The sequence below is a fragment of the Pongo abelii genome, chromosome 11 (assembly GCF_028885655.2).
Source record: "Pongo abelii isolate AG06213 chromosome 11, NHGRI_mPonAbe1-v2.0_pri, whole genome shotgun sequence".
Lineage (NCBI taxonomy): Eukaryota > Metazoa > Chordata > Mammalia > Primates > Hominidae > Pongo > Pongo abelii.
In genome coordinates this window covers 55,242,480-55,265,855 of record NC_071996.2, presented here as the reverse complement: position 1 = coordinate 55,265,855, position 23,376 = coordinate 55,242,480, and positions in this window count along the sequence as shown.

Here is a 23,376-nt window from a genome sequence, read left to right as displayed (position 1 = left end):
CAAAAGCTATGGAAATTAAAAATACATATACTTTTTAAAAAACAATAAAAAATAAAAGAAAGCCTATCCACTGTTTCTCAAACGCTGCAGGCAGTGCTTTTTTAAAAAGTTTCTAACACACTCTTCTCAAGGCTAAGGAGACATGATGACTAAATGCAGTGTGGTATCCTAGATATATAGAGGGGAAAAAAACAATGTAAAAACTGTGAAATCTCTTTTTTTTTTTTTTTTTTTTTTGCGACAGAGTCTTGCTCAGTCGCCCAGGATGAAGTGCAGTGGCGCTATCTCGGCTCACTGCAAGCTCCACCTCCCGGGTTCACGCCATTCTCCTGCCTCAGCCTCCGCAGTAGCTAGGACTAGAGGCGCCAGCGACGACGCCCGGCTAATTTTTTTTGTATTTTTATTAGAGACGGGGTTTCCCCATGTTATCCAGGATGATCTCAATCTCCTGACCTGGTGATCCACCCGCCTCGGCCTCCCAAAGTGCTGGGATTACAGGCGTGAGCTACCACGCCCGGCTGAAATCTCTTTTTTTTTTTTTTTAAGTTCTGGGATACATGTGCAGAACGTGCAGGTTCATTACATAGTATACACAGGCCATGGTGGTTTGCTGCACCCATCAACTCGTCAGCTACATTAGGTATTTCTCCTAATGTTATCCCTCCCCTAGTCCCCCACCCCCTGACAGGCCCCAGTTTATGATGCTCCCTGTGTCCATGTGTTCTCATTGTTCAACTCCCACTTATGAGTGAGAACATGTGGTGTTTGGTTTTCTGTTTCTTGTCAGTTTGCTAACAATTATGGCTTTCAGCTTCATCCATGTCCCTGCAAAGGACATGAACTCATTCTTTTTATGGCTGCATAGTATTCTATGGTGTATATGTACCACATTTTCTTTATCCAATCTATCATTAATGGGCATTTGGGTTGGTTCCAAGTCTTTGCTATTTCAAATAGCGCTGCAATAAACATACATGTGCATGTCTTTTTATAGTAGAACGATTTATAATCCTTTGGGTATATACCCAGTAATGGGATTGCTGGGTCAAATGGTATTTCTGGCTCTAGATCCTCGAGGAACTACCACACTGTCTTCCACAATGGTTGAACTAATTTACACTCCCACCAACAGTGTAAAAGCAGAACTGTGAAATCTTAATGAAGGCTATAGTTTGGTTAATAGTATACCAATGTTCATTTCTTAGTTTTGATAAGTGTATCAAGGTTATACAAGAAGTTAACATTAGAGGAAACTAGGTGAAGTGTATACAGAAACACTCTGTACTATCTTTGCAACTCTTCTATAGACATAATTTTTACAGACACAAAATTATTTCAAAATAAAACATTTTAAAATGAAAAAAGTTACTAATACTCAATTCTCACCCTAATTCTACTCCAATTAACATTAGTCTTAATTATTAAAATTAAATTTAATTCTATCCATGTTAGAATAACTGTTACTAGATTTGTCCTTCCACCATAAAGAATTAAAAAACTGAGCAGAAATAGAAAAAAACAGTTGTTTCAGATATTTAAAATAGGCAGCACAGGACTGAGATCATTGATTAAAAGAAGCAAATAGGTAAGGATCATCCCGGCCTTCTAAAAGTACCTTTCAAATCATTACACAGAAAGGGAAAACCCAAGCAGATCATGGTGGTCATACTAAATTGCAAATTGCTAAGACAGAGTTTGAACTTAAGAAGACCAACACAGCTGAAATATTAGGGACAGAGTACACTGTATAGTGGGGAGGAATTCAGACAAAGTGTCCCAAAAATCTCCATAGGAATCATAGTCTATCGCTGAATACAAACTCCATCAGATCAGGGAAATGGCTGCAGGGAAAGGACTGTAGGAAACTGACCCATTCCCAGGACTTACACAGGACTGAGGGATGATCAAGTCACAATCAGCCAGAGTGGGAAAAACCTTGCTGAACACCTGACATATAAGTTAGAAGTTTCTGGAGAGTCATGACTGAGTGCCAAGGAAATCCAGCCCTAATGTAACAGCTACTCAGACTTACCCTTAAAAAAAAAAAAAAAAAAAAAAAAGACTAGAAAAGAATCTGCTAGCTAAAATTCAATAATTCAATATTCTTTAAAGGAACACAAAATTCAAACACTCAATACTGACACTACAATGTCTGGGATCCAATAAAAAATGACTGGAGATTTAAAAAAATAAAACAGTTACAACAAAGAGACAAATCAGTAGATAATAACAAGCCTCATAATGGTGGAAATGATGGAATGCCAGACCAAGATATTAAAACAGTTATATAAATATATAAAAGGAGTTAGAGAAAAACATGAAAATAAGAAAAAAATAGAAGTTATTAAAAAGTAAATGGAATATTTAAAGATGAAAAATATAATATCCAAAAAGAAAAATTCACTGAATGAGCTTAACAACAGATTAGATCCTGTAGAAGAAAAAAATCAGCAAACTTGAGTCCATAAAAATAGAAACTATTTGAAATGAAGCATAAAGTAAAAAAATTTTTTTTTTAAATGAACAAAACTGTCTGTGCGCGGTGGCTCACGCCTGTAAACCCAGCACTTAGGAGGCCGAGGCAGGTGGATCACCTGAGGGCGGGAGTTCGAGACCAGCCTGACCAACATGGAGAAACCCCGTCTCTACTAAAAATACAAAATTAGCATGGTGGCTCATGCCTGTAATCCCTGCTACTCGGGAGGCTGAGGCAGGAGAATCAATTGAACTGGGAGGCAGAGGTTGCAGTGAGCCGAGATCACGCCATTGCACTCCAGCCTGGGAAACAGGAGCAAAACTCCATCTCAAAAAAAAAAAAAAAAAAGAACACAACCTTTGCTACCTGTGGGACAAAATCAAAGGGTCTAACAGGGATTTAATTAAAATCCCAGAATTGGGGAAGCAAAAGAGAGGAGAAAAAGAAATATTTAATGATATAAGAAACTTGTATCATTATTTCCAATCTTTCCAATCATCCAAAATTTCCAATCTTGATGACAACTATAAATCCCCAGATCTGAGAAGCTCAATGAACTATAAGCAACGACACAGCGAACCATATCAAGGCACATGATCATCACATTACTGAATCAAGGATGAAAAGAGATTATTAAAAGTAGCTGGGGAGGAAAACAGGCATACAACATACAGAAACAAAGATAAGAGTGACAGCAGATTTTTCACCAGAAAATATGTGCACTCCCACATGGGCAATAGAGTGAGACCCTGTCTCTAAAAGTTTTTTTAAAGGACATTAAATAAAGACATTTTATCTTCATGTTGAAAAAAAATTCACTAAGCACCTGCACTATAGGAAGTATGCAGGTAGCAGGAAAACAATATCCAATGGTAACACAGATGTACAAAGAAAAATAAAGAGTGCTGGAAATGACTAATACATAAATATAAATTTTCATTTTCTCAGTTTTTCACTTTTATTTTTCATTTTTATTTATTTACTTATTTTGAGACAGATTCTTCCTCTGTCACCCAGGCTGGAGTGCAATGGTGCAATCTTGGCTCACTGCAACCTCTGCCTCCCGAGTTCAAGCGATTCTCATGCCTCAGCCCCTTGAGTAGCTGGAATTATAGGCCAGCACCACCACGCCCAGATAATTTTTGTATTTTTAGTAAAGAACAGGTTTTGCCATGTTGACCAGGCTGGTCTCAAACTCCTGACCTCAAGTGATCCTCCCACCTCAGCCTCCAAAAGTATTGGGATTACAGGCGTGAGCCACCATCCCCAGCCTAGTTTTTCACTTTTAAAAAGGTTATTTATTAACTTTAGTAGCAATAATAATAACAAGGTATTTGGAAATGTATAACACGTGGAAGAAAAATGTAAAGAAACAATAATGGAAAGGATGGGAGAGGGAAAATTGAATTATACCTTTGTAAGATTCTTACATTATATATTAAGTGGCATAATATTATTCAAAGGTGAAATGTGACAAGGTGAAGTGGATACTATACATCTTAATTGCCACTAAAAATAACAGAAGAAATATAGCTAATACATTAGCTATAAATAGGGCAAATATAAAACAGTATCAAGATTATAGGTTTAAACCCAGCTATATTGATAAGTATAATATATGTAAATGGCTAAACACTGCCTTAAAGACAGATTGTCAGGCCGGATTTTGTAAAGCAGTATCTAATTATACATTATCTATAATAAACTTACTTTAATATAAAGACATAGGTTCAACATAAAAAGATCATAAAAGAGATACCATTTTCTCCTAATCATAAGAGAATTAAAGTGATCACATTAACATTAGAAAATTAGGCTCCAAACACAAAATGTTACCAGAAATAAAGAGGGCTGTTTCATAATGATAAAAGGGTTAATTTGTCAAAAAGACATAATAATCCTAAATTTCTTTGCACATAATTACAGAACTTCAAAACACGTGGAGCAAAACTCACATAACTGAAAGGAAGAGAAAACTAATCTATAATTATAGCTGAAAAATCTCAACACTCCTCTCTCATAAGTGATAAAACAAGTAGGCAGAAAATCAGCAAGAATACAGCAAGCTTGAGCAAGACTATCAATCAGCCTAACTTAATTGACAGTCATGGAACACTACATTCAACAACTGGAAAAAAGACTTTTCTTTTCTTTTTTTTTTTTTTTCTCCTAGAATTCACCATTCATCCAAATGGCTATATATAAGCTATTACACAAATTCCAATAAATTTTAAAAGATTGATATAATAAAAGTATGTTTTCTAACCATAGCAGAATTAAGTGTAAAAACAGACTCGGTGAGGTGGGTCATGCCTGTAACCCCAGCACTTTGGGAGGCCAAGGAGAACAGATCACTTGAGCTCAGGAGTTTGAGACCAGTCTGGGCAACATGACAAAAACCTGTTTCTACAAAAAATACAAAAATTAGCCAGGCACGGTGGTGCGTGCCTGTAGTCCCAGCTACCCAGGAGGCTGAGGTTGGAGGATTGCTTGAGCCCAGGAGGTTGAGGCTGCAGTGAGCTGAGACCATACCACTGCACTTCAGCCTGGAAGACAGAGCAAGACTCTGTCTCAGAAATAAATAAATAAATCTAAAAACAATGGTGCATAAAACATCCAACAAACTAGGAATAGAAGGGAATTTTCTCAACATAATCAAGGGCATGAATGAAAAACCCACAGCTGACATTATACTCAATGATGGAAGACTAAATTTCCCCCGACTAAGATTACAAACTAGTGAAGGATCCCCACTTTTGTCAACTCTGTTCAATATTCTACTAAAAGTCCTGCCCAGAGAAATTAGCCAAATAAATAAATAAATAAATAAAAGCCATCCAAATTGGAAATGAATAAATAAGATTATCTCTATGCTATGTCTGAAGGTTTGTGTTCTCCCAAAATTCATGTTGAAATTCTAACCCCAAGGTGGCGGTATTAGAAAGTGGGGCCATTGGAAGGTAATTTGTTCATGAGGATGATGCCCTCGTGAACCATAAAAGAGGCCTCCTTATAAAAGAGACCCCAGAGTTCTTCTCATCCCTTCCACCATGCAAGAAGAAAAGACAAGAAGGTGCTGTTTGTGAACCAAAAAGCAGATCTTCACCAGACATCAAATCTGCTGGTGCCTTGATCTCAGACTTCCAAGTTTCCAGAACTGTGTTTTTGTTGTTTCTAAGCTACCTACCTTACAGTATTTTGTTATAGCAACCCAAACAGAATAAGACATCTTATATGTAGATAATCTTAAAGACCCTACAAAAAACCTATCAGAGTTAATAAAACAGATTTATCAAAGTTGCAGAATGTAGTAATTAAAGAAGATCTAAATAAATAGAAAGACATATGGCTGGGCACAGTGGCTCACACCTGTAATCCCAGCACTTTGGGAGGCCAAGGAATTCAAGACCAGCCTGGCCAACATGGTGAAAACTCATCTCTACTAAAAATACAAAATTTAGCCGGATGTGTTGGCGCACACCTGTAGTCCCAGCTACTCGGGTGGCTGAGACACAAGAATCGCCTGAACCTGGGAGGCAGAGGCTGCAGTGAGCCAAGATCATGCCACCATGCTCCAGCCTGGGTGACAGAGCGAGACTCCATCTCTAAATAAATAAATAGAAAGACATTCATGTTCATGGATTGGAAGGCCTAATATTGTTAAGATGGTAATACTCCCCAAAGCAATCTACAAATTCAGTGTAATCTCTATTGAAATCCTAATGGCCTTTTTGCAGAAATGGAAAAGCAGATCCTAAAATTCATATGGAATTTCAAGTGACTCGTAATAGCCAAAACAATTTTGAAAAAGAATAATAAATTTGGAGAAGTAACACTTCTGAATTTCAAAACTTATTACAGAGCTACAGTAATAATCAAAACAGTATGATGCTGGTACAAAGATAGATATATAGACCAACAGAACAGAATTAAGGGTCTAGAAATAAACCCATACCATTGTCAATAGATTTTCAACAGCAGTGTCAAGACCATACAATAGGGAAAAACAGCCTCTTCAACAAGAAGAAAATATATGGTAAATTTTTGTGATTGTGGATTTGGCAATGGATTCTTAGATAAGGCACCAAAAGGACAACAAAAGAAAACAGATCACTGAACTTTGACAAAATTAAAAAACATTTGTGCATCCAGGGATACTATCAAGAAAGTGAAAAGACAACCCACAGAGCGGGAGAAAACAATTACAAATGGTATCTCTCACAAGGTTCTAGTATCCAAAATACATAAAGGACTCTTTCAACTCAACACGAAGAGACCAAAAACATTTTTTAAATAGGCAAAGAATACAAATAGACATTTTTCCTAAGAAGATATACAAACGGCCAACCAGCACATGAAAAGACGCTCAACATCATTAGTTAATAGGGAAAATGCAAATCAAAACACAGTGAGACACCACTCACTCACTCAAATCCACTGGCATGGCTATAATTTAAAAAAAATAGAAAATAAATATTAGCAAGGATGCGAAGAAATTGGAACCCTCATACATTGCTGGTGGAAATATAAAAAAACAGTGTTGCCATTATGGAAAACCGTTTGGTGGTTCTTAACAAAGTTAATCATTGAATTACCCTATGACCCAGCAATTCCACTCCTAGGTACTTGCCCAAAATAATTGAAAACAGGTCGTCAAACAAAAACTTGCACACATATGTTCATAGCAGCCTTATTCACAATAGCCAAAAGTTGGAAATAACACAAATGTCCATCAACTGATGAATGAGTAAACAAAATATAGTATATTCATACAATAGAATATGATTCATTCATAAGAAGAAATGATGTACTGATACATTCTACAACATATATAAGCCTCAAAAAACATTGTGCTAAATAAAAGAAGCCAGACATATTTTAGTACCCAATTTTCATATGAAATATCCAGAATAGACAAATCCATACAAACAGAAAAATATTAATGGCTGTCAGAAGAGAGAATGTAGAGTGCTTGCTTAAAGAGTACAGGCATTCCTTTCAGGGTGATGAAAATATTTTGGAACTAAATAGAGGTGATAGTTGCACAAAATTCTGCATGGACTTCAGATGCCAGTGAATTTTACATTTTCAAATGGTTAGTTTCATGTTACATGAATCTTACCTCAATAATAAAATAAATCAATAGCAAAAAGTGGAAAAATCTCCAGTTATTTGGAAATTAAACAAAACACCTCTAAATAACTCTTGGGTCAAAGAGAATTCAACAGGAAAATTGGAAGATATTTTAACAGAGTGATAGTAATATCAACATGTATGACATATTAAAATTTATGAGATGCATCTATAACATTGCTTAGATTAATATTTATCATTTTAAGTGCTCATATTTTAAAATAATAAGAATGTAAACCAATGATCTAAGCTTCTCTCTTAATAAGCAACATAAGAATAAGAAGAATAATAAGTAAAAAGAACATATTAAATCCAGAGTAAGGATAATAAAGGAAATCACAAAGATAAGAGTGGAAATCAATAAAATAAAAAGTGAAAAAATAGAGAAAAATCAGTGAAATCTTAACCTGGTTTTTTAGGGGAAAAAAATCAATAAATTTATAAACCTCTAACTAGTCTAATACAGAAAAAAAGAGAAGACACAAATAACCATAATTAAGAATGAAAGAAGGGATATTATTACAGATCCTACTAACATTTTTAAAGTACTAAGAGGCTGTCACAAAAAATTTAATGCCAATAAATCTATTAGATGAAATGGACACATTTTGGGAAAGATGTTAGCAGATTGTATTTTTCAAAATTGTTTCAACAATAATTCTCATATCAAATGCTGTTTCAGAACCTTCCTCTGCCCCATTAAGACATGAAGTCTGTATCTCATATCCTTGAAACTCAGCAGGGTTTTGCAACTGTTTCTACTACTACAGGACAACAGGAGTGACGCTATGTAACTTAGAAACAAGATTACAAAAGGTAAAAACAGCTTCAAGCTGACTCTATCAAAATTTAAAAGCTCTGCTCATCAAAACATACCATTAATCAAACAAAAAGATAAACCACAAACTGGGAGAAAATATTCACAATACATATATTTGACAAAGGCCTTGTATCCAGAATATTTACAGAACTCTTACAACTCCATAAGGAGGCAATCAACTCTAAAAAATGGGCAAAAGATTTTAACAAACACTACACAAAATAACATATATAAATAACCAATAAGCACATGAAACAATGCTTACCAAAGGATAGATACTGTATTATTCCATGTATATGAAATTCTAAAAAAAAAACAAAAGTCATCTATAATTTCAGAAAACAGATGAGTTATTGCCTGAGGCCAGGAGTAGAGTCATAATGGCAATTAACTAGAACATGGTGTAAGTAAACTTTTGCAAAGGATGAAAATTTTATGTATCTTAAATTCAATATGTGTACATTTTAAAGTGATGCATTTTATGTTAAATTTACCTGAATAAAATTATTTGAAAATGTACATTATTAAAGTCATTTAAAATGTTAGATATCTGATGTTTAATTTTTAAAACCTAGTGAACTATTATGTTAAAGTATAGCATTTACTACATATTAATAAAGGTTCACAATGTCCAAACTGTATTTTTCTTAGTGCAAAGCCTGTATTTTCCCATAAAATGAAATGGAAAATAATTATCTACAAAGAATTGAAAGACTTTAATTGTGTCCCTGATTCTTCCTTTACATAAAAAATTTGGCACACAACCTAAATAAGGAGTTGGGGAGGAAGTAACTTTCTGTTCCAAGCAGTGAGACATATGTGATGTCTTCCCCTGACGGTGCAGTACTTCAGATCTCTGAGTAATTGAAGGACTGGCAGGCAGCATGGGTTTCCATTAGGTTCATGTGTCACAAACTTCTAATGCCACTTAAAATCCCATCCTTTCCTTCTTCCACTTTCTTAGAATCTTCCCAGTGGTGCTGACCATGACATAAGCCAGCCTTACATCAAGCCCAGCAATGTGAGAAAGCTGTGCACTGACTCAAGAACAGTGGCTTTTGCATTATTTATGTTACTAAATGTAAAGATGACCAAAAAAGGAAGGTCACTAAACTTTTTTTATTTGAATATTGAAAGTATCAAGCATAGTGATTATAGTGTTTTAATAATAACAATCACTAATTCTAATATGAAACTCATGAGGAAGGCATTATTCTAAGTACTTTATGTATGTTAACTCAGTCATTCTCTTAATAACCCTAGAAGGCAGGTACACTCTTCTTACCCCATTTTAGAGATGAGCAAACTGAGACACACAAAGATTAAGTAATTTGCCCAAGGTTATACAGCTGATAAACAGCATAGCTGAGATTTATACCCAGATAATGTGGTCCAAAATCTAGGCCCTTAACCTCTACTGTACATTGCCTATCCAGTGATTGTCATACCAACATTTGACATCTATTAAAAGCAAGGATCTGGATTCTGACCTGTATAATTTTAACCTTTTTTTAAAAACAGTGACAAGGTCTCACTGTATTGCCTAGGCTGGCTTTGAACTCCTGGGTTCAAGCAGTCTTCCTGTATAGCTGGGACTACAGTTGTGCACCACTGTGCTTGGTTCTACTGTCTTGTATAATTTTGAGATGAGTTTTAGATCACTGTTCTGGCCCATTCCCTGTATTTAAGTATGTATAAACAAATATATCTCTATGTCTATACACACACAAACAGATTTGGAAATATATACATATATTTTTGCTGACTTTATATACATATATAATATATATAATCTTAAATGCAAATAGGTGTATGTTTTAAAGTGATACATTTTATTATGTTAAATTTACCTCAATAAAGCTATTTGAAAGTTTACATCATTAGAGTCATTTAAAATACTAATTTAGGTATTTGATGTTCAGTTTTTAAAATCTAATCGACTATTATAATGGTAACACATAGTATTTACTACATATTAATATATTTACCACATATTATATATATATGACCTGAAAATATGGGAAGAAAAAACATAAAGGTAAAAGCTGATGACCACGTAGGAGCCACACATTGTAATAGATCTCTTCTTTCTCTTATCTCTTATAGTACTTTCTTTCTACCACACTCATCGTACATCCACATACTGCATTTAGATTGTAGTTATTTGTATATTTATCTTAATGCTTCTATTCCAGCATAAACTGAGACCATGTCTAAAGCACGTATCTAATTCATTTCCTTTCATACAACAGCTGCTAATAAACATTTATTTTTGTTTCCTCTGATATTCATAGACCTGATATAGCAGACAGATACCTGAAAATAAAGCTCACTACCAAAAACAGTCAGTATAGAAAGGGAAATATGTGAGTACAAGAGTCCAAGGGCACAATTTTTATCTAGTTATGATCATAGAATAGCAGAAAAGGCCAAAGTAGACCTTGACTTGCTCCTTCCTCTGCCATGAGCTGTGTGACCTTGTTGGGGTTACTCATCCTCTCTGAACGTCAGCATTTCCATCTAGTAAATGTGCTTTGACAGTCTGGGGAGCTTTTTTTGTTTGTTTGTGTGTTTTGTTTTTTTTTTTGAGACGAAGTCTCACTCTTGTCGCCCAGGCTGGAGTGCAATGGCACGATCTTGGCTCACTGCAACCTCCACCTCTCGGGTTCAAGCAATTCTCCTGCCTCAGCCTCCCAAGTAGCTGGGATTACAGGCGCCTGCCACCATGCCTGGCTAATTTTTGTATTTTTAGTAGAGACAAGGTTTCACCACGTTGGCCAGGCTGGTCTCGAACTCCTGACCTTGTGATCCACCCACCTCGGTCTCCCAAAATGCTGGAATTACAGGCATAAGCCACCACACCCAGCCCTGACAGTTTTAAATAAATCAGGAGTATAAAAGTTTCAGCATAGAATAAGCACCTGATAAAGTCAGCCCTCCCACACCTCACTCCTTCATTTTATCCTTCTAGGGTAGGTGTCACAAATTAAATGCAGGTAAATGAGTTAAAATCACTTGAGAATAAGAGATAGTACACAATGCCATTTAAGAATATAGACCCAATACTACTATATCTTCTAATGAGAGAGGTGAAGCAGAAATCTGGAATTTAATGTGGAATCTTTCCATGTTTAAATGTTGACAGAGAAGTCAAAATTATTAAAACACTATATTCGCCAATGCTGTAAGGTCAAACAAAATTTGTCTGCTGTCCTGTGCCATCCAATAAACCACGGGTTTGCTGCCTTTACTTGTGGAGAAAGACAAAATACGCTAACAACGGCAATATAGCCTGAATTTGGTACATGTAGATAAATACATCTCTATAGCTATACATACACACTTTGTGGCATGCATACACTTCTTGGGACATATTGTCAGAAATCACCTACTTCATTTTCTTTCTTCAAACTGATTATTTCCCAACATGATGACGTGAATTTAATTCCAGCAGGGGACGTTATCATATTAAGTTTCTCTTCCATTCAGTTAGACAACAATTCTGCAACACAAGGTCAAAATCATTCAGCCTTAGCCATTTTCCTGTGTTTGTAACAACTGCCTTTGTGCCCAGATGGTCTGAGTCACGGCCTTTGTCAACACACATGTGCTTTGCCATTTCTTTTGGCTTTCTTCTTAAGAGTTGAAGTCACAAGGTAAGTGACAATTTTTAAAGGCTAATTAAGAACTTTTCTGCATATGTCCTACTTAATTAGCTTCTGTCAACCTTGATTATACTCATTTTAAAAATTACATTTTACTTATGTGTATTCTGCTTGTATGAATAATGTGAAATAACAGAGGGCAGCTATTGTTCTGAGCCTTTCCAGTGAATCACTACTATGTTGCAATAACAGAATGATCAAGATAACATAAATGCTAACCTAGAGATTCTTTAATATGAATTTATTTCATGCTGATAAACTCCTATAATTGCTGTGCATGTTTAAGGGCGGGAAGGTATTTTTCTTTGGTGTGATAGCTCCCAGTGACTACTTTGTAATTTCATAATATGAAGGTGACCAGTAAAGAGGCAAGCCTCTCAAATTCTAATGCTTCTCAAACTCTGGTGTGTATCAGACTTGCCTTTGGAGCTTGTTAAAAATTCAGATCCCCCATACTTACCTGAACCTGTGTCACCCTTATCCTGAATCAATCCTTATCTTATCCTCTCACACCCTTAGTATTTTCATGTACAAAATGGGAAATCGGTCTACATTAAAGGTAGTCGAGAGTTTAAAACAAAATAATTCGTGCAAAAGTCTTAGCACAATACCAAACCTAGAGTACCTACGTAGTCCTAAAATTCTGATTCATTTTTTTTCTCTTGAAAACTCATAAGTAAAAGATTCTGATTCAGTGAATCTGGTGCTGGGCCTGGCAATCTGTATTTTAAAATCCAGGAGCTGTTTGCCCTGGTAATCCTGTTGCAGGTGATCTGGGAACTCTGGGAATTAAGTAACTATTGAGAAATTCTTACACTTTTCTCTAGAGATTGCATCCGAGTCCTGGCTCTACATCACAATTACCTGGAGAGCTTTTAAGACTATGAATTTCTAGGCTTTACTCCCAGACATTCTAACACTGCGTGTCTGGCAAGGAGCTCAAGAATTAATGAGAGTTTTTTAAATTCCACAGATGACTTTGATATTAGCCAGAGTTGTGAATCATTACTTAAAAGTCTTCAAATATTTTTGTCCATCTTCATAGTAGAAAAAAATTCAGCATATATATATCTATAGGATATGAATATCCATTTGATATAGCTTGGACATGTGTCCCCTCTAAATCTCATGCTGAATGTAATCCCCAGTGTTGGAGGTGGAGCCTGGTGGAAGGTTATTGGATCATAGGGGCAGATTTCTCATGAATGGTTTAGCACCATCCCCTTGGTACTGTCCTTGTGAGAGTGATTTCTCATGAGATCTGGTCACTTAAAAATGTGTAACACTTCCCCCCACCCCCACCCTCTCTCCTCCTGCTTCCACCATGTGAGATGCCTGCTTCCCCTTCACCTTCCACCATGACTGGAAGCTTTCTGAGGCTTCCCTAGAAGCTGAGCAGATGCTTCCTGTACAGCATGCAGAACCATGAGCCAGTTAAATCTCCTTTCTTTATAATTTACGCAGTCTTAGGATTTTCTTTACAGCAATGCAAGAACAGCCTAATTATGCAGCCTATATTTATAAAATATTAGGATGGTGAAAAAGTAATTGCAGTTTGCCATTGAAAGTAATGTAAGCATAGCTTCCAGGTTCCCATTAAAAGTAATGGCAAAACCACAGTTACTTTTGCACCAACCTAATATAAGCCATTTTTACTATACTATGTACTATAGATTTAGAAAACATACAAAAATGGAAATTCTTAAAATATAAAACAAAAATAAACTTATTAAAAATTTTTTGTTTCTAAATGGAATCAAACTCTATGTCAGTGAAAATATTATTCTTAATAAAATTCCAGAAGCTTAGTTCTTAAATGTCTGCTAACCTCGTAAGATGACTTCATCATGCCTCTAGTTACATTCTCATGGCATACTATATGCACTTTACATCTCAAAATAGTTCAAGGCACCATACATTTAATATGTAGCTATGTATCCGAAAACATGCATTATTATTACTTTTTTTTTTTGAGATGGAGTCTTGCTCTGTTGCCCAGGCTGGAATGGAGTGGCATGATCTCGGCTCACTGCAAGCTCCGCCTCCTGGGTTCACGCCATTCTCCTGCCTCAGCCTCCCGAGTAGCTGGGACTACAGGCGCCTGCCACCACGCCCAGCTAATTCTTTTGTATTTTTAGTAGAGACAGGGTTTCACCATGTTAGCCAGGATGGTCTCGATCTCCTGACCTTGTGATCTGCCCACCTCGGCCTCCCAAAGTGCTGGGATTACAGGCGTGAGCCACCACGCCTAGCCAAAAACATGTATTTTTAATGATAGTGGATATAAAGTCATATTTCAAAGACCCTTCTTGATCATTGTAATCTTTTTGGCCGACTGCTTATTAGATCTGATTAGATTGTCACTGTTTTTACCTTGCAATGTGCCCGATGAAGAGCCTGTACTAGGATTCAAAGAGGTGTTGACTCTGACATTTTCTTCTTGTCTCCTTGTGTTTGTATTATTAGTATTATTTCTAACTGCAAGTTTTTTGCAGGAATCTTTTGGAAGCCATTATGATGCCTACCAGAGGATCTTAAGGTTCTATGAAATATTCAGACTCTTGGACTATCTTAGGCCACACTTGGCTTCAGATTTACTCAGATAGACATAGGCTAGGAGTCACAGCCTGCCAGAGGACAGAGCTAGGCTTTGCTCTCCTGGAGTCCTCGCTTCAGTTGCAGGGATGGCCTCTGTCCTCCCTGTGTGATAGCTCAGGTTCAAGAATATGACATCCTCCACAGTGGCTTATTTCAGAATCTGCCCTGGTAGCCAACATCTCATATAACAACTCTGTAGGCATAGCTTCCAGGTTCCCACGGAGACATACTCAGCTCCAAGAGTTACCACACTCAACCAAAAGCTGAGAACGTATAGTTCTTTGAGTCCAGTTGTAGCCTTTTACTCAGTCATTTTCAGAGTAAGCAATGTTGCCTAGCAACGTATTTGATACATTACCTTTCTAGGCACTCTGAAGAAAGAGCTTGAAAGCTAACAAAAGGTCAAGTTTTTATGCAGAGGGAGAAAGAGTTTGCTAACCCTTTATTCATACCAATTTTGTGGTGATTTGTTTAGTTAAAACCAGAAGCTATAATCTTTAAATTTATTTAACTGGCCCAGGTAGCATACATCAGACTGCAGTTTTCTGAAAGCAGACAAGTAAGAGTGTCACAGTCACTTAGCACCTTAATCCTTACCTCATTGTTCCCATCAGCATTACAATTCAATAACAAAAGGTGTAAATTTATTTTTACTTTCTGCTCCAATTTCCTGTAGAGCAGGGATCATGCCTGTCTTGTTCATTGTTCTTGTTCACTATTCCCAGTGCCTAGCATTGTGCCCTGCACATAAGAACTCAATTAACATGTATTAAGTAAATGAATATATGCCTAATATAACCATATATATCTGAGATTGCCAGTATAATGCCAAGCAAACTAGAGAAACATGATACTTACATTTCTAAAGTATATAAGGAATGTATATCATTATCTAATCCTAAAGATGACATTGTTATCAACATTATTACATTTGTTGAAAATCATATATTAAGCACCTATTTTGTCAGTCAACAGACAATGGAAAAGAAGATAGATAGGATCCAAGACCTAACAAAGACCGTAATCTAGCAGGCAAGACAGATATTCAAGGGTTTGGAGTTTAAACATATCCTCAAATCAAAGGAGACCAAAGTCAAGAGTCCCTCTCTTCTCCATAGTATGAAGGAGGTTGAAAATGACAAGTGTTGCACATTGATCTAAGCCAATTCATATAAATAATTACATCCATTAAATCAAATAATTTCAAATAGGCCAAACAGGGTGTTGTGAAAGCATATGACGAGGGCCCTAAAACCTAGCCTGGGGAAGTAGGAAGTCTTCCCTGAGAAAGACATTAAGACTGAGATCTAAGCAACTGGTTAGCAGGCAAAGGATGAAGGTCTGGAGGTCTCAGACAGAGGGAACAGCACGTTCAAAGACCTTAAGGCAGAAGCCTTAGGAAAAATACTGGAGAACAGAGTCTAGTGGGGCTGGAGCAGACATATGAGATAAGGCTGGAGAAAGAAGCAGGAAGTAGGTCTTGCAAGGCTCTGTAGAAAATTTTGAACTTTACTTGGAGTTCAATGGAAGGTCCCTAAGCAGGGGAATTATGTGTTTTGACTACAGTGCTTCCTGGCTCTAGTAACTACAATTACATTGGAATAAACCACGTAAGCCTTTCCTTCTCTGAATGATTTTTATTTGTAATTTATTTTGCAGTTTTCTGAACCATAAAATATCTCTGCCCTTTGTAAATTACTGAGTGATTCTTCCTGAACCTTGTAAAGTTTAGCTGGAGGCATTCTGATACTTGTGTTCATCAGATTTTCCCTGAATCTAATCAAAAAGCCATAATTCAATGTCTGATTGTTCTCAGTAGGGTGTATTAACTTAAAATAATATTTACTCCTTTTGGTAGCAATTTTTTAATCAAATATTAAAGTTGCAGAAATTAAAACTATACTTCTATATCAAAAGATCTAGAAAAAGTATCTTAGTAACAGGGAAGTAATACAAATGACTATTAGATTTGAGAAAAGAAAACTTACTTATTAATGTCAACACTAGAAAATATTAGAACATTCAGGTGTTTTATGTCATCAATGCCATCTGTACAACCCTTGCTATGGTCTGCATATTTGTGTTACCCCAAAATTTATATGTTGAGGTCCTAATCCTCAATGTGGTATTAGGAAGTGAGGCCACTGGGCGGTGATTACGTCATGGGCAGAGCCCTCACGAATAGCATTAGTGCCTTTATAAAAGAGACCTCAGAGAGGTCTCTCATCCCTTCCACCATGTGAGGACGCAGGAAGAAGACACCATCTATGAACCAGAAAAAAACAGGCCCTTACCAGGCACGAAATCTGCCAGAGCCCTGATCTTGGTCTTCCCAGTGTCCAGAGTTGTGAGGTCAAGAACAATGAGAAATAAACTTCTGTTGCTTTTAACCAGTTGGTTTATAGTACTTTGTTACAGCAACCCAAATGTACTAAGACACCCCTTTCTCTCCAGGGAACCTGTACTTTGATTAAATCTGGATTTACTTGTAACAAAATAAAGAAATTCTCTTCGTTAGCAGTGTAATTCTTCCCAAGGAAGATTTTTTTTTAATTGGGAGAATATTTGTTTAACCATTTGTGTGAGTAGGAATGAGGGTGGGAAGTGTGAGACCCTCTGTCCAAGCAGCATGCTTGTAGGCAGTAGGTAGTTCCTCCTTTGCTACATCTGTTTTGCACTAAACCAGTGGTTTTAAATTCTATCTAGCCCCATCAAATTCTTCTTAGGATAATTATTAGCTAATACTCCTTTAACATCAAGAAATTAAATTATTGGATATTTTCTATCCCCACACATTTCAAACAATTCAATAAAATTCCCTAAATGTACTATAAATAGAATTGCCAGATAAAATAGAAGGACATTATTTAGGACATATTTACACTAAAAATTTATTGATTTTTTTTTTTTTTTTTTTTTTTTTTTGAGACACAGTCTTGCTCTGTCGCCCAGCCTGGAGTGCAGTGGTATGATCTTCGCTCACTGCAACATCAGCCTCCTGGGTTCAAGCAATTCTTCTGCCTCAGCCTCCCGAGTAGTTGGGATTACAGTTGCACGCCACCACACCCAGCTAATTTTTGTATTTTTAGTAGAGACAGGGTTTCACCATGTTAGCAAGGCTGGTCACGAACCATGAACTCCTGACCTCAAGTGATCCGCCTTGGCCTCCCAAAGTGCTGGGATTACAGGCGTGAGCCACCACACCCGGCCCTGAAATGCAAATTTAACTGGATTTCCTATCTTGTTATTTGCAAACCTTGTCAACCCTAAATATAGAGGAGAAATAAAAGAAAAGCTATGTACAATAATATAATAGGCATTTGAATGTATAATTGCTCAGCCATATGGCCCATAATGAGGTCGTCAGATGCTTATATCTACAATGGAGTCACCATGATTGTAATAGCTACAAATGCAGATGGATGTTGGTAGGTTTCATTGGCCACTCAAATACCATTAAGTGGTATGGCCACTTCTGATACAATTTTCTGATATAATAAATATTCTCAGAAAATTTTCAGACAAAATAAGCCACCACCTTCTTAATTTGCATAGCAGCTGAATTCCTGGAAAATCTAGTGTATATTAAAACCATGCCAAACACAGAGACACATAAGTAAGTATGTTTTAGGCCCAAAATAATTACAAACAGAATTTCTCACTTACATGAATATCCAGCAGGGTATTCAAGAAACATGGAGAACATGGCACAATTCTTGCTATGTGGGACTTTGCTGCACATTGCATGACATTAGCTTCTCTGGCTCCAGCTCATGATAACCAGTAGTACCCTCCCTCTATGGTAACAATCAAAAGAGCACGGCCACAGAGTTCCCCCAATGGGTGGTAGTAGTTTAATTGAAGCTTTTAGTTTAAACCACACATAAAGGGAGAGTTTTCTAGGACAAATGAGGGAAGAGTTCAAAGAAAAAAAAACTTTCTTCTTTTGATATGTCATGAAACCACTGGTCGGCCTGTAAAATCTTTGGTGGAACACTTGTTTCTGTTTCTGAGAGCTTGGAGTGGGAGAGAAGAAATAGGCTCTGATACGTATGTTCCCTTTCCTCTTCTAGGACCTGTAACCCAGAGTATGAGGACAGGAGGACAGATGGGAAGGCAGAGGTCATGAGGAGACTCTTTTAAGTATTAGTGTTATGTACTGAATGTTTCTATCCCTTCCAAAATTCATATGTTGAAGCCCTAACTCCCACTGTAATGGTATTTGGAGATGGGGCCTTTGGGAGGTAATTAGGTTTCAATGAGGTCATGAGGGTGGAGCCCCATGATGGGATTAGTGTCCCTAAAGGAAGAGGAAGAGGCACCAGAGCTATATATATATATATGCACACCCAGGAAGCCTATGTGAGCACACAGAGAGAGAGTAGGCTCTACAAAGCCGGAAGAGGTCACGCACCCGCTGACCACATTGGCACCCTGATCTCAGACTGTCAGCTTCCAGAACTGTGAGAAAATAAGTGTCTGCTTTTCAAGCCATCCAGTTTATGATATTTTGTTATAATAACCAGAGCATATGAAGACAATTAGAAGGAGTTCCCTACCCCGCTCTGGTTCTGCCAGGTAGTCTTGATAGCCTTGGATGATATAGTTGCTACTGAACAAACATTGTACATGGTTTTGTTGGAATGGCATAAAACTTCACTCTGGCCCCCTCCACCATGGAGGCCCCTTTTGAAATGACAGCTGAATGGGCCAGGTGCAGTGGCTCATGCCTGTAATTCCAGCACTTTGGGAGGCCGAGGTTGGTGGATCACTTGAGGTCAGGAGTTCAAGACCAGCCTGGCCAACTTGGTGAAACCCCATCTCTACCAAAAATACAAACAATTAGCTGGGCATGGTGACAGGTGCCTGTAATCCCAGCTACTCAGGAGGCTGAGGCAGGAGAATAGCTTGAACCCAGAAGATGGAGGTTTCAGTGAGCCAAGATCGTGCCATTGCACTCCAGCCTGGGCGGCAAAGTCAGACTCCATCGTTAAAAAAAAAAAAAGAAAAAGAAAAAAGAAATGGCAGCTGTGTCCAAAATAAGGTCTCTCTTGGACCTTCTGGTGATACAATGTCCACCCCTTCTCTAGCATACAGCCTTGAACTCCTTCACCTCCTGTAATTTTTGGATTCCTTCATGTGGAATCCTTTTCCATACTCTCCAAAGACCTTGGAAAATGGATATCTTAGCAATTCGTCCTCTGCCTCCACTTCTCAGACACTATAGCATGTTTTTTTTTCAGGCTTTGGAAGCATTTGTTACTCCACTGGCCTCCCTGTTTCAGAAATCTCCAGGCCCCAACTGGACACCTGTCTTTAAGTTCAAACATACCCTCGAATCATGGAGGACGAACATCAAGCATCCCTTCTTCTCCATGGTGGGGAGTGGGCTGAAAATGATGTGTCATACAGTAGTCTAAGCCAATTCAGAACTTTTTGGAAGATATCTATGGCCCCCTGCAGTTAGAGGTAGGTAAGGACTATATAGCTCCTTCCCCTCATCCTTGCAATCATGTAGCGTACTATGATAAATTTGCCTCCCATACTAGCAAGTATTGTAGAAGGCAGGCAGTCTTACAACTCGCAGGCTTAAAACAGTCTTACAACCTGCAGGCTTAATAAAATTCTAGCTCTATGCTCAGCCGTGCTTGAAAGGATCTCTTGAATCAGACACAATGATGTTCAGTTATCCTTCTGGTCAGAATCAGGAAAAAAAATATTCCATTGGGAAACTGAAAACAGTCTCACAATTTCCTTGGAATCCTAAGCCTAGAAGTCTATTCCAAATAGCGTAGGCACTTGAGTTCCCTAAATACTTATATACACTGTTAATGTAAGAGGGGAAATGCCTGTACAATATTTCTGGCCTATGCATGCATTTCAATAACACTGACTTCACTAATGAAAAATTTCTTATATTTTTGTGATGCTAATTAACAAAGATAACCGAAGCCAATGTCACCCTAGAAAAGTGGGCTTCTGATTAGTCATTCAAATGTTAACTCCTTTGAAAGCATGCATTCTCAATTAGGGTACTGCAAATATTAACTAACCACTTATAGAGTTTGTAGATTAAAACTAACATGCATATATCACACTCTCTGTGATAAAGTATATTAAACTAAATTTGAGATCGAGTAATCAGACAACCTGGTTATCTTTGGAGAGTCCTATTTTGCACTTATTATCCAGAGAAAATTATAGTGTCCACTTTTACTCTCAAAGAGTCTAAGTTTGGGTGAAAACTGTGTAATCACCTCATAATAAAAGGGAACATCTAGGTTCACAGTACATTCTCCAGAAATTCTCTCTTCTTACAACTCTGAAGACATTCAAGTTATGCCTGTAGGTTCTACTGCTCATCAAGTATCCTGGAGATAACAAAATTCAGATCTCCCTGCTTGGAGGCTATCCCAGACTATTATGAAGAACTTTCTAGGAGATTCCATCTCTTGGCTTTGGAGAAGAAAGATGGATGCTCCATAAGAAGAAAGAAAAAGTAAAATAACTCTTTGTGAACCCCCTAAAAGGACATGCCCTCTACCTCCCCTCCCCATCCTCTTCTTACATTGAGTTGGGGTACCAGGGCAGGGCAAAAGGTTAATGGTACTACCAGCTTCTTCTGTGCCATCCAAGAAGACTGGAAAACAAAACTTGGGTGCAGAAGGATCTGAGAAAACTGGAAAAACCCAACTTGACTTGCATAGACCTATAGCCACCAAAATTTAAGCAGACATTCCAACTCAGTAGATTGCATGTTCATTTCATCCCAAGATTTTGGTGCCTATCCAGGGGGAATGGCCCTGGAGGAACAGAGACTTCGTATCTCTCAAAAATACTCTTCAGAAAGCAGATTTGAATCTACTCTTGGCCTCACCATTGTGATTGAGTCCCCCAGCTCTCTCATTTAGGCTGGAGGTATCCTAACCAAGGATGTGGTATAAATGAGGCTTTGTTGCCTACTCTTTGTCTTATCTCGGGAGTGATGGCAGTCTGACACCCAATTCCCTTAGCGCTATCCCTAAGATTGGTACATTTGATAACAGACTTCTTAGCGACAGAAAGAATTACACAGATCATGTGTTTAACTCTTTCATTTGAGGACCATTGTGATATTTACACAAAAGAATCAGGATCTAACATCAGAAAACTTGAGTTCAAAGCCTTCATCTACCACTGATTAACTCTGTGACTTTAGGTAAGGCACTCAAGCCAAGTTGCTCCTCTAAACAATGAACAGTATTTACCATACAAAGTTGTCGGAAGAGATGTAAAAGCATATCTTAAAATTATTTTTAAAAAGCCAAACAAATGCATTTGCAGTTGATTAAATATTAACACAAAGAAGTAATGTAAGTTGTCCAAAGTAACACCCTATTTAGGGGAAGTATCTAGGTCTTCTAACTTGAGTAGTGGCAACTGATTGTTGATTGATTACTGACACTGTTTCAGGCATTGTGATAAGCACTCAATGCGCACATTTAATCTCCTTTATTCTCAATATAGTTATTAATATACTCATTTTCTGATAAAGAAACTAATGTTAAAATGTTTAATACACTTGTCAATGCCACCTAGGTAATAAGCAGAAAAGATATATTTCAATTCAAGTTTACCTAATAAAAGGAGCTGAGCTCTTGTAGCTAAGTCAGCAGATCTCAAAATTACGTACTAAAAATCAAATTAAAAATATGAAGTCACATGATTCTTCTTTAAAGTTTGAGAACCATTGTTGGGGGCAATTGGCTTTATTTAATGTATGTAAAACACCTTAGCACAACGTCTGGAACAAAGTAGCTTGTTCTTGCTTCTTTCTTCCTAATATGGTTTATGGAGGGGAATTATTCTGGGGTCCCAGTGGCTGCAGCATATGAAATGGGGGTAGAGATGGGAGGGATTCCAGGAAGGGACCAGACATAGGGTGAATATTCTGTTAAGTAAAAGTGGTAGGAGAATAGATGAAATGCAGTGACTTATCTGACAGGGCTGGGGATTGAGGGGTGAGGCAGGAGGACTGCTTGAGCCCAGGAGGTAGAGATTGCAGTGAGCCAAGATGATGCCACTGCACTCCAGCCTAGGCAGTAGAGCAAGGCCCTGTCTCAAAAAAAAAAAAAAAAAGATATATCCTGATAAAGTAAGGTTTTTCCCAACAATGGAAGGCTGATTCAGCATTAACAAATCTATTAGTATAATTTGCTACATTAATATAGCATGTGTGTGTGTGTATGTGTGTGTAAAAGCATCTAAGTGCTAAAAATTATTTTATTTTTAAAAATCTGATAAAAAGTAATTACAAGCAATAGCATACATCCTATTTAAGACTGAAACATTAGAAATATTCTTACTAAAGTCATGAACAAGCACAGACTTCCTATTTCCAGCACACTACAATATTGTCCTCACCAACGCAATAAAATAAGAAAAATAATTAAGAGGCTTAAATATTAAAAAGTGGGCCAATTCTAGGTCTACCTGCCCTCAGATCCATTCCTGAACCACCCATCCTTTGCTCTCTATTGTAAGTTGGCCAACTCCTGCAGACCGCATTTACCATGCTTTCTTTTCAGTTGGCATCTAGCTGACTCACACAGGTAGAAAGCACCGGTGGAGGATTCAGAGAGGCAGAAGGAACAATCAGGTCTACCATGCTTCTGGCTTCTTTTGTGTGCCTGACTTCTGGCTCC